General features: G+C 32.0%; 1 protein-coding gene across 6 annotated transcripts in view; it reads left to right on the plus strand.

Moving 5' to 3' along the window:
• The window catches only part of LOC114325814 (FHA domain-containing protein FhaA), a 69,116-nt gene that overhangs the window by 596 nt on the left and 50,949 nt on the right, over positions 1–17,571 (plus strand). The window lies entirely within an intron of this gene.

Raw genomic sequence — 17,571 nt, forward strand, 5'->3', positions numbered from 1 at the left:
TAATTTTGTTTTGCGCAATTCCTAAGGTTATGTTTAGATCCAAAAATTTTCAATTTGGCCTTAGAAAAAGAATATTATGCTACACCAACAACGCTTAATGAAATAAGATCAGAATTAATAAATCTATCAACTTTTACTTTATTTGACATCAAGGATGTATTTTATCAAGTAGAATTAGAGAATGAATCAAGTAGTTGTGTGCCTACTTTTCGCACACTATTTGGAGCATATAAATTTACTTAACACATTGCCAATTATGTTCAGATTTTTTTGAAAATAAAGGAAGAGATGCAGGGCTGCTTTATCTATTAGGAAATATAGGCAGTTGCCTATAAATTGCCTATAAAAATACTGTAAAAAATATTTGTATATAAAAATTATGAATCTAAATTCTGTCATTAAAGAGTATCTCTTTCAAATTACTTTACCGCAAGGAAGCCAAAAAATTGTGCCCAAATAAAACATATAAAGAAATAAGAAAGAGAAATTCAATTTGACGAGGGGGCCGATGATGCACTAAACCAGCGGTTCCCAACCTGGGGTACGCGTACCCCTAGGGGTACGCAACGACCTGGTTGGGGGTACGCCGAAAATATTTGGTAATGGCGGACTTTATGTGTTTGTCGTAAGTTACGTGATTTTATGTTCAGTTTACTTTTTACTTGCTTATTGTGCGTGTTAGTTTTTGACTGATTTGTAAACGATTTAACTGTAATCAAGAAGATGGAAAAGTGGTTAAAAACTGGATCGCTTAAAACAAATCAGACTGATCCGGCAAGTCAAGTGCTTAGCAAGCCTAGTACGTCCCGGGACTCAGCAGCAGAACATTCTTCTTATGTGAGTACCAGTGATAGTAAACCTCAGAAATCTAGTACTAGTACTGGAACTTCCTCAAAGAAACGAAAATATTCAAATGAGTACTTGAAATATGGCTTTTCGTTTACTGGAGAGGAGGAAAGTAAAAACCCACTATGTGTTGTTTGTAGAGAAGTTTTAGGTAATGGTAGCATGAAACCTTCCTTACTTTTGCGCCACCTTGAATCCAAAGACGCCCAGCACAAAAATAAAGAAATTACCTATTTTGAACGACTTTCAAAAAATTATGGGAAAGATGGCGTGGTTTCTTCTTATTTCGCATCAGTTAATAGAGATAATGAAAATGCTGTGGAAACCTCTTTCAAAATTAGCTACCATATTGCAAAAAGCGGTAAAAACCACACAATAGGTGAGGATTTGATAGCCCCTTGTATAAAAGATGCTGTTCAGTGTATGTTTGGTCAGGACTTTGTTCGTAAGGTGAACTCCATCCCGCTGTCAAACAACACATAACAGTTTCACGGCGAATTCAAGACATTTCTAAGTACATTAAAGAAAAAGTTGTTCAGCAATTAAAAGACAGTGATTTTTTTTCCATCCAAGTTGATGAAAGTACGGACATTGCTGCCCTAACAATCTTACTTGTTAATGCAAGGTATGTAAATCCCAACAAGGAGTTTGAAGAAAATCTGTTGCTGTGCCATGCATTAACTGAGCGTACTACAGGGGAAGATGTGTTCAATGTGATTTATAGCTACTTCTGTGAAAAAGAAATAGACTGGGGTAAATTGTGTCGTATATGCACTGACGGAGGAAAATCAATGTCTGGCATATATATATATATATATATATATATATATATATATATATATATATATATATATATATATATATATATATATATATATATATATATATCGGTCTTCAAGGGCGCGTAAAAGAAGTGGCCCCCCACGTAGCATGGAGCCATTGTTGCATCCACAGACAGAGTCTTGCAGCCAAAAAGTTGCCGTCTTCTTTGAATGATGTTCTCAATGAAGCAGTTAAAGTAGTCAACTTTGTTAAAGCCAATGCAACAAACTCCAGACTGTTCAAAGTGCTTTGTGAAGGTATGGGTGGCAATCACTCCACGTTGCTTTTGCACAAGGAAGTAAGGTGGCTATCTCGCGGGAAGGTTCTTACAAGACTTTTTGAGCTCAGACATGAACTGCAAGTATTTTTTGGAGAACCTCCTTTTTATTTAGCCTCCAAGTTTCATGATAGTGACTGGCTTCAAAAGCTTGCTTATTTAGCTGACATTTTTTCTCAGACCAATAAACTCAACTTAGAGTTACAGAACAGCTCAATTACAGTATTCAAAGTTGCTGACAAAATTGAATCCATGCTGAAGAAAATTGATTTTTGGAAAACCTGTATTCAAAACAATCAAGCTGAAGTTTTTGGCACGCTTCATGATTTCTTGAGTGATAATAATCTGCCCATATCTGACAAAGTGAAACATCAAATAGTGACACATTTGACAAACCTGAAGGACTCTTTTAGAAAGTATTTTCCTAAACGAGGTGACGGAGAGAACTGGATTGCAGATCCTTTCAATGAAGAAAACGTCAAGACTGCTACATTGACCGTTCATGAGATGGAAAAGCTCCTAGAACTTTTAAGTGACTCCTCCTTGAAATCCGAGTTCAAGAAGAAACCCCTTGGACAATTCTGGGTGAGCATTAGGGATGAATATGGACCCTTAGCCACAAAAGCCCTTCTGGTTTTACTTCCTTTTACAAACACAGAACTAGTTGAGAGATCGTTCTCTTCCTATGATTTCATTAAGAATAAGTATAGGAATAAGCTAAATGCAAGTCCTGATTTAAGAGTGTATTTATCAACCTTTGATATTGATTTCAAAATATTATGTGCAACAAAACAGGCCCAAGGGTCACACTAAAACAGTTTTGACTTGTTTTAAGAATAATTTTGATTTATTTTTTTTTTCAATAAACTTATTTGCTAATTCTAGTATGTTTTTGTGATAAGAAATATTGTATTTACTTTGTTATTATTTTTTACAGTTGGTATTTAGAATTTACTAAGTTTACTAGAAATATATATAGGCCTAATTTTGGAACAATAACTTTATTGTCAAATAAAAGATAAAAAAAAACTCTTGCGTAAATATTTACTTTCCATGATTAATGTTCTTGCAACTTTTTTTTTCTTGGGGGTACAATTTGAAATACATTTATCTCAAGGGGTACGGCAGTGAAAAAAGGTTGGGAACCGCTGCACTAAACTATTCAGCTAGTGATGAGATGAAAATCCACACATTCTATGTTATAATCGACACTCTGATAAGAGACCTGAATAGACGTCTGGAATCATATCGACTTATTTATCAACGTTTTCGTGTTATTAACAGATTTGCCAAAATTAAGCAATGAAGAAATTACTAAAGAAGCTGAAAATCTGATACAAAATAAAGACGACCAAGATACATCATTCATACATAAATGCATTCACTTAAAGGGTCATTCGGATACCACAATAAAATCACCAATTGACATATCTTAATATTTAAAGAAGAGTTAGTGCAGTCACTGAAGGTGGATATGAGCTATTACCTCCGATTTCGTTGAACCTTTATCGATTTGCATGAAAATTGGTGAGTGATTAGAGGATATCTCAAGGAACAAACGTGACATGGTGTCAACTTGCGCTTTTACCCTGGGGGTGGATGCCACCTCTTCTCGGGACTAAAACTATTTTATTAGAAATATCCCCTGAAAATTAGAAATTTATTAGAAATTCGATAGAATGACAAATTTTAAGCAAAATTTGTTACATAAAGTTATTAAAATAAATCAATACTTTTTGAGTTATTAAAGATAAAAAATTTTAATTTTTCGTGACCGTGATCGTTTTTTACCGATTTTTCATAAATAACTCAAAAACTATAAGATTTTACACAAAAATAATGTGTGTACTTTGTACGCACGTAAGAAGATATTCTTCTATTATATAATAGGTAATTTAAACGAAGTAAATATACTTAAAAGGTTATTTGTACTTATTTTATTTAAAAATCAAACTAACTTTCTTATCTACCACTTTCAAAAAAGAAGAATATCTTCAAAAATTATATAATAATATACTTACAATAATAGAATCTATAAAAAAAAATAAAAAAATAATAACTTGCTTGGTGCTTGAACCGACTTCACGTCTACCGCGCCGTACGAAAGTTGACGCCATTTCAAACTGCACCAAACTCTCGTATACGTCATGTGGGAATATACACAAACTAAACGTTTACACCATAAATTTATATGAATTTAATAAAATTATTAGTTTGATTTTTGTCGAAATAAAATACAACAAAATATAGAGTAAGAAAACGATATATGAGATGAAGATTTGTAGAAAGTTTGTTCGTAATCAGATTATGTAAATTAAAGCATTGCCTACTAATAGGTAACTACATTATTTTGTTTACATTTTCCAAATAGATAGGTATTGAAACTATTAGGTATTTCCAACTGAAACATTTAGAATTACGTACCTGCGGCTTTTCAAAACTATTTAAAAAGTCACTATAATTATAAATTTGATTTTATTTCTGTCCACACATAAATAAAAACTAATATTATACAATATTTTTGTTTACCGATAACCTCCATATTGAACAATTTATTGACAGATCATTTCAAAATTTCAACACCCAATCAGAGACCGTATAACAACTAATACCACACTGTCGGTGTGCGGATGCGCGCGGATCAATCAAATTTTACCCTCAATCGATTCGCCGCTAAAGAAGAATATCTTCAAAAAGTATTATTACCAAAATTAAAGCTAATAGAAAACGAAATAAACTCCGTACTGGAAAAACCTGTTAATGTTAACTAAAAGTGAGTTATAGGTAACTGAATTTATATTTTTTTGGCGAGTACCCAAATCTAAGTACTTATTCAAGCTTAAATAACGGGAACAGGATGCATTTATAACATAACTTTATTAAACATTTGTCAAAGTACTTAGAAATATATATCAAATGAGCCTCCAAACAAGTTGATAGCATTAGAATTTATGCACCAAATATTTTTCAAAATTTATCTTTTAAAATTTTTTCCAAAAAAGTTATTGTTTTTTTTAATTTAATTTTAAATCCGTTAATTTTTACGATATCGGGTTTGCCTAAAAACCATCTGAAATTTAATTTTAATGGCTATTAAACAACGTTGAATTTAATCATTTAAATCCCTTACCTTTTTAAAAATAAAATGTTAAATGGCCTCGGTTACCTACATGGTTCTCGCAGCAAAATTTAAGCTTTAAACGTTTCTATCTCAGTTATTTTTTACCCTGAAGAAATAGTAAAAAGGTAAAATATTAGATTCAGAAAAAACTAAAATTTGGTTATACCTATTATCACTTTTTACGTACATTGAGTATTTTTGGAGGTAAGTATTATCAAAAGAAAATGAAAATTACGATAATTTTAAAAATTCTGATTTTTTAAATTACATCTTTTTTTCAAAAATATGCATCCTAAAACTGTCAAAATTGTTGAAATCAATACTTATGCCATTATAAAGAAATCTTTCTAAGGATTACTATAAATTTTGATATTTGTGGAAATGGCGTATGTTTTATTTTTCACTTTTTCCTAAAAAGTTCTAAAGGGTTCTCTTATTTTCATCATAACTTGCTTAATTGTGATGCTATTAACTTCTACTGGAGCTCATTTGATAGGTACTCCGAAGTATTTTGACAAGTGCTTTGTAGGTATATTTTATAAAATGCATCGTTTTCCCGTTATTTAAGCTTGAATACTTAGATTTAAGTACTCGTCGAAAAAATATACATTCAATTACCCATAACTCACTTTGAATTAACATTAGTTTAGTTCTTTAAATGAGGAGTGTCTTCATCTTTTTGTTATCTTGAATTTTGGTAATAATAACTTTTTTGTAAAAGCTTACAGTTTTCGAGTTATACGTAAAAAACAGCTTTAAAACATGCATTTTTTACGAAAAAATAAAATGTTTGATCTTTAATAACTCAAAAAGTATTGATTTACATTAATAATTTTATATAACAAATTTGGCTTAGAATTTGTCTCTCTATCGATTTATGGTATTATTTCTTTCACCCCCACTTAAAGTGGTAGTTTTCACCACCACGATAAAAGCGCAAGTTGGCATCATGTTACCTTTGTTCCTTGAGGTATCCTCTTACTACTGACCAATTTTCATGAAAATCGATGGAGGTTCAACGAAATCGGAGGTGAAAACCTTCAGTGACTGCACTAAGTGGATTGAAAGTTATTTTCCCTAATTTTGACATTGCTTTGCACATTTATTTGTGTTTCCTTGTTGCCAACGTGTCCGCTGAAAGGTCATTTTCGAAAATATCAAGAATTAAAAATATTTTCCCAGTAAGTATGACTCAAAAGCGTGTTAACAATTCGTCGATTTTGTCAAGAACAATTTTTTTGAAAAGTCTTTTTTTGAAAAGAAGTTTTTTCAATGAAGAATGACAATTTTTTCTATTATAGGTATATAAACATCGTAGTTTGAAAAGACTAAGTTTTCACTCTAATGGCATATAACATATCCCACCAGAATGAAAACAATGGGAACCTTCTCTGGTTACACCTCCGAGGCTTCTACAATTTGCAAGCCATACGGATGCTGAGACTAAGGAAGATGAGGGAATTCTACAATTTACAATTCACGTCACATCTGCTCAGCGCGGTAAAGTTCCAACGAGACTGGTTCCCTTCATACTCCACACAGAGTAAATGTAAATCAAAAATGAATAACCATTTTCAATTTCGTTGCAAAACGAAAATACAGCCGAACCATATTCCAGTCCAATCAGAGAGTGCTGCAAGCACCTCTACCGGTTTCGAAACTTATTAGTCTCTCATCAGGAGGCACATATGCTGCTCTCCCCGATCCAACCAAAACAAACCCCAGCGTGCAGTCCCGAATTGCAACGAACGAAATGGCATAGATGCCCTAGATGCCTTTGTTAGCAGTTGCCGCTAGGGCATCTATGCCATTTCGTTCGTTGCAATTCGGGACTGCACGCTGGGGTTTGTTTTGGTTGGATCGGGGAGAGCAGCATAAGTGCCTCCTGCTGAGAGACTAATAAGTTTCGATACCGGTAGAGGTGCTTGCAGCACTCTCTGATTGGACTGGAATATGGTTCGGCTGTATTTTCGTTTTGCAACGAAATTGAAAATGGTTATTCATTTTTGATTTACATTTACTCTGTGTGGAGTATGAAGGGAACCAGTCTCGTTGGAACTTTACCGCGCTGAGCAGATGTGACGTGAATTGTAAATTGTAGAATTCCCTCATCTTCCTTAGGCTCAGCATCCGTATGGCTTGCAAATTGTAGAAGCCTCGGAGGTGTAACCAGAGAAGGTTCCCATTGTTTTCATTCTGGTGGGATATGTTATATGCCATTAGAGTGAAAACTTAGTCTTTTGTTAGCAGTTGCCGCTAGGGCATCTATGCCATTTCGTTCGTTGCAATTCGGGACTGCACGCTGGGGTTTGTTTTGGTTGGATCGGGGAGAGCAGCATATGTGCCTCCTGATGAGAGACTAATAAGTTTCGAAACCGGTAGAGGTGCTTGCAGCACTCTCTGATTGGACTGGAATATGGTTCGGCTGTATTTTCGTTTTGCAACGAAATTGAAAATGGTTATTCATTTTTGATCGTAGTTTGAATTCATTTTTAGTGTATTCTTATTTAAATAAAAATTTCTGCAAGTTTTTTTCGCAAAAATGGTACATGTTTAATGGGCGGCTACTAGAGAATTGCCTAGGGCGTCAATTGACCTAAACGCGGCTCTGAAGAGATGCAGACCCTGAAGATCTTGTAGAGATGAATTTGACGAAGCAATGGAAAGAAGAAATCTACAGGAAGGGGACTGGCAAAACAGAAAGAACTGGAGAGAATGGTTGAGTGAAGGAATACAGTGAAAATCGTGGAAATCAATAGTGTACATATATAATTTTTTTTTTGAAAAAATAAATCAGGAAAATTTTGGTGATTTGCGAGAGTTCTTAGTTTACTTTTATGATTTGTTTGTTTTTGGGAAAACAGTGGAGCAATTCTATCTTTACTCAGATTTGAGTAGATACTAGTAAGTTTGTTTCTGTTTTTTCCTAGACGAATGAAAACGGAATGTGACTGCATATAGTAAAGTCCTTTTTGTTTTCTATATTCGTCGTCTTTTGTCTTATAACTTGTAAAAGTCGCAAATTAAGGATGTACCAGAAAGAATTTCCAACAAGAAAAGTTTAATTCATATTTAAATAATTATTTACCATTTTAATTTTTATTATAACGGTGGATTCGGTATCTGAGACTTTTCAGTTCGTTTAAAAATAGTCATTGATAGGGCCAGACAGCTAAATATTAGATTTATTGAGAAAAAGATCCAGAATATGGTTAATGAAGTAAGAAATTTTGGGGAATATCTTTGGCAAAGAAGGAATGAGGCCTGACTATAACAAAATTACAGCAATAAAAAAGAACTTCAGATTGGAATTTGAATGATAAATTATTTAAGGAGTTACATTCCTAATCTCTCAAATATCCCATCTTTACCTTACTTTACCAGTTTTCTGTTCTTTAGTTTTTGGGGTATTTTTTGTACTTCATGCTTGCTTATGTGAATTTCTTCGTTTATGTTAATTGTTGGCATTCACCTCTTATAAAGCGCCAAATTTCATTTTGTAAACAATAAAAAGCATGCTCCAGTTTTTTTAGAAGTGTAGGTACCCAGTGCTTGTTTTTATTTTTCTTTTTTAATTGTCTTGTAATCTTGGTACACTTGTTTTGTTTTATTTGATATGTATTTCAGGTAAGCTTTGTCTTTTCCTTGCATGTTTCTTTCGCCTCTCCACAGAACTACAGAGTTTTTAGCTTTGGGGAGACTTACTTTTATTTATCTTTCTTCCGCTCAGAGCTTGTTTGGCTGATGATTCTAAGATGTTTGCTTTAATTTTTGCCCAGCTTTCGTCGACCTTATCTAGTTGGATGATATATTTTTTTTTTGTTTTTACTGATATTTGTTTCTATACCGTATTACTTTTAGGTAATTGTCCTGTCTGGCTGTTAAAGTAGCCCATCAAGATCTTCCTAGTTGTACCTATTGACAGTTTCATTGAGGATCTCATGGCATACATACCAAGGTATTATACTGATAAAGTTTGATATTCACTGTTAAGATATTTTCATTGATCATTTCGTAGTTTGTAATTTTATTTTTTAGTACTATCTTTATTAAACTGGTACTTCTTCTTGCTCGCTCCTCCTTTGGTACGCCACTACATTTATGAAGGTATGTACCAAACAAAGAAAAAAATAATAGTACTACTTCCTTTTTCTTTTGTTCTGTAAATTCCACAATATACATGTCAAGTTTTTATATTTCCGATACAATAAAGTTTATTCTGTGCTTTACTTACTTTACATTCCATATTTCTATAATATTCATTAACTTATATTTGCATCTCATATTGTGGTCCTCCTCTTGGTCGCCTACCTTTGTAAGGTCTCCAGTGTTGTATTATGACGTTCCAACGTTGGTCTTTTTATCTAGCTATGTGGCCTGTAAAGCTCTATTTGAGTGTCAATTTTTGTTGAAATATCCTCGACTTTTGTTTTTGATCTTAGCCAATTGTTCCGTATTATATTTGACAGTCGTATTAGTCCAGAGCGCATCTGTTTTGAGATGGACGTTGAGAGGTGACTCATATTTGTTTGCAGAAATTGCTTAGAATTAACTTCTTATAATAATAATTAAGATATCCTCCCACTCAAAGAGGTCCTGGACATTGCTTAAATAATCAAAATTTCAAAAAATGAAGGAAAAAATCGATTTTTTCTTTATTTTTTGATTATAACTTTCAAAGTATTCACTTCCGAGAAAAGTTACGCTAACATAAAAGTTGCGTAATTAAATTTCCTATAATATAGGATTGGCTAAAGATTTTAAAAATTGTCAACCTTGTTGCAAAATTGCAATAATTGCGAAAAAACCATAAAAAAACAAGTATTCGAATTTTACGCTTTTAAACCATTTATGCTAGACTTAGGGCCTTTATATTTTACCCTGAAATACTTTATGATATAATAAAACAATACTGTAAATTTCATTAAGATCGATTCAGAAGATTTTGCAAAATAAATTTTTGCAATCCAACTTTCGCAAAGAAAATTAATTTTTTCAAAATGTTGCAGGACTGAAAATAAAGCAGATAGCAAGTTGAATTTTTTTTACATACAGAAGAATACAGTACCTTTCATTTTCAATTTGCAAAATTAAAATCGATTATTTACCACGGCGTCAGGATTTTTTTTAAATAAACATTAATTTTTGGTGCTATGCGCAGGACAGCAGTGTTCGATTCACACAAGTTGATTTCCATCAAAATTTCTTCCAATCTTTATCTAATATATTATTTTCTTACTCTATATTTTGTTGTATTTTAGTATTTTAATTCGACAAAAATCAAACTAATTTGATTATTGTTTGTGAAATATTGTTTAAACAATTGCATATGTTTAAAAATAATAAACTTTTATTATCTAAGTTAAAATATGTGAACAAAGAAAGTTTTTGCTAAAAAAAATTGTTATTTCAAAGGGCAGAGTATGTGTTTTTTTTGCAATAAACAAATTTATTACTTACTTACTTTCCGTGTCCGGAACACCAACAACTTTAAATTCTGTATTTCCAATGGTGGCACCAACAACAAATTTATTTATTTATGTCGAAATGTACTAAAAATAAATTAAAATTTATTAATCATTATCAAAGGTCACTGGAATGCCCAATCAGAGCAAACTATCCGCTATCCTGCGCGAGGCTCCAAAAATTATTGTTTATTTAAAAAATTCCTGACGCCGTGATAGTTACCCGATTTTAATTTTGCAAATTACAAATGAAAGGAACAGTATTTTGCTACGTGTAAAAAAATTCAACTTGCTGTCTGCTTTATTTTCAGTCCTGCAACATTTTGAAAAAATAAATTTTTTTTGCGAAAGCTGGATTGCAAAATTTATTTTGCAAAATCTATTAAACCGACCTTAATGAAATGTACAGTATTGTTTTATTATAGCGTATAGTTTTTCTGGGTGAAATATGAAGGTCCTAAGTGTAGAATAAATGGTTGAAAAACGTAAAATGCAAATACTTGTTTTTTATGGTTTTTTCGCAATTATTACTATTTTGCAACAAGGGTAACAATTTTTAAAATTTTTAACTAATGTCATATTATAGGAAATTTAATTACTTAACTTTTATGTTAGTACAACTTTTCTCGGAAATGAATACTTTTAAAGTTATAATCAAAAAACGAAGAAAAAATCGACTTTTTCCTTAATTGTTTGACATTTTGATTATTTATACAATGTTCCGGACCATTCTGAGTGGGGGGATAACTTAATTATTATTAAAAAAATAGAGTCACCTCTTAACGTCCAAATGTACTAATATTTTTACAGACGCGCCCTGGTCTATATACCTAAGATTGCCCTTTCCATGGTCCATGGCTCTTTCTATTGTAATTTTGTTTCATAAGGTCTAGGTAGATGATATCGGTTGCTGTCTAGGGTAGTCTGTTTGTCATTGTTTTTGTTTTTGCTATATAATTTTAAAATATATTTTATATAGGTGTTGCTTTATGGTTTTAGCAATAATTGTTACGATCGCCTCTTTTAAACAGTATAACTTGTGGCTAACTAAAATTAAAAAGAAAAAAACACAAAACAATTAGGTACTTGTAAAAGTTTCATGGTCTTGCCACTTTTTTGTTTAATCATATTTTTATTATTTGGTATAAATAAAAGGATCATGAGGTTATCTTTAGCAAACGATAACTGAAATTACTTAGTAAACCTTGTACTTATTTTACGTTAAATACCCTGTTATTTCTAGGGTTATTAGGACTTATTATTTTCTAGTAATTTCTTCTTTATCATTACGTAATCACATTCATAAGAAACCACCTTAATTATATTAACATATAAACAATTCATGGGAATATCATAAATATGAATCACGAACAAATATCAACAATACCTAAAATAGTGATAACCCTGGTAATAAAACGTATTTATATTTATATACTTTTAAGACCTAATGCGTTTTAAAGTATTCACTACATTATAGACTCATATTAAATGATATTGCTGTCCTTGTGACATGAAAATTGTTAATCTACGATATAGATTTAATTAACAAATGCTTTTATGGCATGCTTAAACAGTGATGCACTTTTTAATTAAAAAAATTGCGTTTTAATTTTTTTATTGCGAACTTTAAAAATCATGAACTTCTTAATTACTAAGTTAATAGATATGAACTAAAACAGAACAACAACAAACACAAAAACCGACAGAGTTTTACCGACAGGTAATATAAGTAATAAGAGACTTTCTTCTCCTTTCTTTTACCCCTTAGTACCCTTCAGGGAGTCGGATGTAGTGTTCCTTCTCTTATCCATTTCTTCCATGTGCGTCTATTGGTTGACAGGTTATTCATATCCCTTATATTCATGTATCTTGCTCCAGCTCTCTCCTTATATCTTCATTTCTGGATCTTTCAAACTTCGTAACTACAGGTATTATTCTCATGTATTTCATATCGGTCGCGTTTATCACTGATTCATGTTTCTTTTGTACAATCCATGTTTCCGCCCAACATGTCGTTATCGGATTTACTATGCTGTTATATACTCTGAGTTTAATTTTGTTGTATATTTCTGATTTCCCAAAAATTGTATTATTTAAAGAGTAATACACATTAGTAGCTTTCTTCAGTTTATTACTTATTGCCATGTCCTTTGTTCCCTCTTATTATATTTCCCAAATATTCGTAAGTAGATACTTGTTCTATTACTTGTTCCCTTACTATTATACTGGTATTCCTTTCTGTTTTCTCATCTTCATTTATTATCATAAGTTTTGTTTTATTGAGAGTCCCCTCCATTTTTAAATTCTGTATACCTTTTTTGTCTGTCTGATATTAAAACTCTATCATCAGCGAATAGAAGGGAGTTGATCTTTATTGCATTTAGGTTTTTGTATCCTACTATATGTTGAAGATTTCTGTTTTAACTATTTATAATGGGAAATAAGCCACAATATTATTAAAAAATGATTTTTATTTTAATAATATTGTGGCTTATTTCCCATTATAAATAGTTAAAATTGTAAAAATGCCACAAGAAAATAGCTTCAGAACAACATGAAAATTTCTGGTTTGAACTTTCGTATTTTTTATTAAAGTGTACATGACCATGACAAATGAATCCGAACAAATAAGTCTAAAAATGAATTTTGCCAAAACAAAAACAATGACAAACACACAAGACAATAGAAACGTAATACTAAACGACACCACAATAGAAGCGGTTAATGATTATATATATTTGGGACAGATGATAAAAATAAATAAGGAAAACCAAACAGCGGAGGTAAAAAGAAGGGTCAGATTGGCCTGGGCAGGATTTGGAAAATTAAAATGGGTCCTAAAGAATAAAAAAAAAATACAACAATACTTAAAACAAGAGTGTTTGACCAGTGCATACTCCCAATTCTCACATACGCATGCCAAACATGGATAAAATAATGAAGACACAAAGAGCTATGGAGAGAGCAATGTTAGGAGTAAAATTGACAGATAAAAAGCAAAACAACTGGGTCAGAAATAGAACAAAAGTCAAAGACGTAGGCCAACATATAGCCAGGCTAAAATGGAGCTTCGCAGGTCATAACGCTAGACAAACGGACAATAGGCGGAATAGCACGATACAAAAATGGAGACCATGGACAGGAAAGAGAGCAAGAGGACGGCCCCAGATGAGATGGGGAGACGACATTAAATAGATAGGAGGAACGCACTGGAAACAGAAAGCACTAAACAGAAGCGAATGGAGGAAACTGGGGGTGCCTATCTTCAAAATTGGACGAATTAAAGGGCAAAAGAAGAAGATACATGACCATTATAAACAAAAGAGGACTTTAATACCCTTATCCTTGTCCATATGTCCTTGTCCTTGTGGTATCCAAGTCCATATCCTTGTTTAATACCCTTATCCCATTTAAACGTGCCTGATCTTTCTTCATTTATTTGTACTTGGCCTTCAATTTTCATATATATATATATATATATATATATATATATATATATATATATATATATATATATATATATAGATTTTATGACTTTTATCATCTTTTTTGGTATATTATAAAATTTCCATATTTTCACTAACCTTCATTAACCTTCAGAACTACATGAAGGTACGATTACAAAATACTAGGACAATGCAGTGATAGTCCTGCTACACAAAAAGATCATAACATTCAATGTTAGGTATATGTTAGAAGATTATAGACCCATCACCCTCTTGACACATAAACATATACAAACTCTTTATGAAAATCTTAACGAAGTGGACTACCATACTATCAAACCAAAAAACAAGGTTTCGGGCCAGTATATGGCACAAATAACCATTTGTGTGCATATCATTAAGATATTAATCGAAAAATGCGTCAAGTAAAACTTACAACTAGTCCTTACATTAATTGATTGCAAAAAGTCTTTTGATTCTGTAAGAATTTGAAACCGTACTGAAAACACTAAAACAAAACCAAATAGATTAGATACTCACTACAGCACGCTACATAAAATATTTCGACTACACGAAAACACATATTACGTATTATGAACAGAAGAAACATAGATTATTTACAAGAAACAAAAGAATAGAATGGAATGACCACATAAGCCGAATGACAAAAAATAGTCTAGTCAGACAGCGAGAGACGGTTCCCCAATAGGAAGACGATCAGTGGGAAGACCACGAAAACGATGGAACGACAACTTACTAGAGGCACATTGAAAAAACAGGCAGAGTCATATCTATAAAAAAAGAAGAAGAAGAAGAAGAAGAACAAGAAAACATAGAAAAAATTAATCAACTTAGTTCGGGGAGAAAGAAAAGGGAAAATATTTCATCGAAATTATTCACGCAACTCTAGAGTCAATATTTAAGAAAACTCAATGGCAAGAGCTATATATTAACAGTATTTAAATTGTCACCACGCCTTGACAAGGGCTCAAGGAATGAGAAGGCAGTGAAAAAAACAATTTAAAATCGATATATTGTTTACTGTTACAAATAATACGAATATAGTTTCTTTGTATTTATAGACATTGTGTTTGTGTTAAACATACATATTTCTTGAAATGTACACCCCATACATCATAATTATCGATCCAATGTTGGCTTCTAATATCGTTATATCATAATTGAACACTCCTTCACTAAACACTAAACATAATAAATTATTTAGTTGTTATATATGTATAACAAGTAACAAGAAACGATTAATTATCTAATGAAATCCTGCAAATCACAAACATTTGCGAATATTTATGATAAAATAGCAATACCGATATACATATATTTGATCGGAACTAAATAAATAATGAATGCAGCTATGAGTTACCCAATTTTGATTGATAGTAAAATGCAGATGTTCAGATTATTCATTTGTTAATCGTTTGATTTGATTATACAAACATCAAGCAATAATGAGTCATTAAAATTACCTACAAAAACGTTTTATTATACAGTGAATAATACAACTATTTTTAGTGGGGCTCAGTAAACTGGAACTTGTTGTTTGAAAAGTGTTGTAACTAAGCTGTATCATTTTTTTGTAATTGTGTATATTTACACTTTACTTACAGTATTTTTTTATTGTGTCGTTGTATTTTGTATCTACAAAAAATAAAAGTTATGACGTTTTATGTAAAAGAAAGAGATTACCTAGGGTACCATCTTTTTCCGGATGTACTCTTTCGTCAAGCCTTTTTTGCACTGGTCGGTTGAATGGTTCCCCCATTAGATCAGGAAAATGAGAATTTAAGAGGATAAGTATCGATTTATATTTTAAAATTCATTTAATAATTCACTATACTTATAAACTAGTGCCCATATGGTATGGGTATGGTACCAAACTGGTATGGTACCAAGGAAAGGTCAATGTTAACAACAGACGAACACCTAAACCATTATAATGAATTAGCAATTAAAATGACAATAATACTGCTAACCAAAACCATAACAAATCGATGCGATATTAAACTTTATATTGGAAAAATTAAATTTATTGGATAAACGAATACCAAGCCTTAAAAAACGTAGCTAGGGTGCGATACTTAAAGTCAGAAATGGCTAACCAACTCAGAATAATGGAGTGGAATTACAATGGTCTTCTGCAGTATCAAAAAGAACTTGGAGAGGTTCTTGACATAGAAAGAGCACTGTAGGCAAGCCGCACACCAAAGAAACATGAAACGAAAAACATGAAACATGAAACGAAAAACATGTTTCATGAAAAGAAAACACTGCTAAACAAATCTCAAAGTCCGCCTACCAATGAAACGAGTGTGATCCATGCTCATGACGCATTTTTATTTTCGGAGAGTTTAATAAATGGCCGGACGTATATTTGTTTAGCAGTGGTTTATTTCCATGAAACGTAATTTACGATTCATGTTTCTTTGATGTGCGGCCTGCCTAAGCCCGGCCGCACATCAAAGAAACATGAAACGTAAATTACGTTTCATGGAAATAAACCACTGTCAAACAAATATACGTCCGGCCATTTATGAAACTCTCCGAAAATAAAAATGTGTCATGAGCATGAATCACACTCGTTTCATTGGTAGGCGGACTTTGAGATTTGTTTAGCAGTGTTTTAGTTTCATGAAACATGTTTTTCGTTTCATGTTTCATATTTTTCGTTTCATGTTTCTTTGGTGTGCGACTTGGCTAAGGAAGAAAGTTTCTTCAGTAGTCTTTCTAAGTACCTACTGTGCAAGATTTCGATAGAATATGGCGTAAGGGCCTCATTGCATGTCAAACAATTATTATAATTTAAAAATAAAAATAGATCTATTTCGAGATTTGCCAAAGTATCTATTCCATAATTTTGCCCCTCGCTGTATGTATAAAACAAAAGTGTTTCTATGTAATTTTCATTTATTGTATGATTGATGGAATGTTGGCAAGCAATGTAACTCATAATTACAAATATTCAACATGTGTGTAGTTTCAAAATAAATATTACTTTGTTTTACATACTAATCTATTTTAGATTTTACTTGTATACATATTTCAAATAAATAGTGAATATAAATATGGCGGCGAAAATATTCCAATGATGATCAATGAACACTTTCCAGAAAAATATTTACTGGGTCTTTAAGATCTGAACGTAAATGTAGGAGGATGTGGCACTGCACAACAATTCATTAAAGAAGTGTAAGAAATGAAGCACTGATTAGTCTCAAGGTCTAATATGAAAGTTGCTACATTTGAGATTATCTTCAGCTAAATTGGAGGTTAAATGTATGGTTATCAATATCAACGTCACTCGTGTAGAAATAAATCAATTATTGTTTTATATACTGTTGCAGTTCCGCAATTTTCTTTTAACTTATGGTTCTCCCCGTATAGTTAAAATACTTTCTTGAAAACGTTGGTTGCTCTTAGATGTCGTAAAAAAGGGTCGGGTCTAATGGATGAACTGTTATGAACTATAAATATACGAACTTTTAATTATAACTCGGTTTATTACTATTGGGAACGTGTCGAAATCACATCGGTCTAATTATGGTTAACTACGTCGCGGAACGAAAATAATGAAAAATT

The sequence above is a fragment of the Diabrotica virgifera genome, chromosome 3 (assembly GCF_917563875.1).
Source record: "Diabrotica virgifera virgifera chromosome 3, PGI_DIABVI_V3a".
In the NCBI taxonomy this organism is placed as follows: Eukaryota; Metazoa; Arthropoda; class Insecta; order Coleoptera; family Chrysomelidae; genus Diabrotica; species Diabrotica virgifera.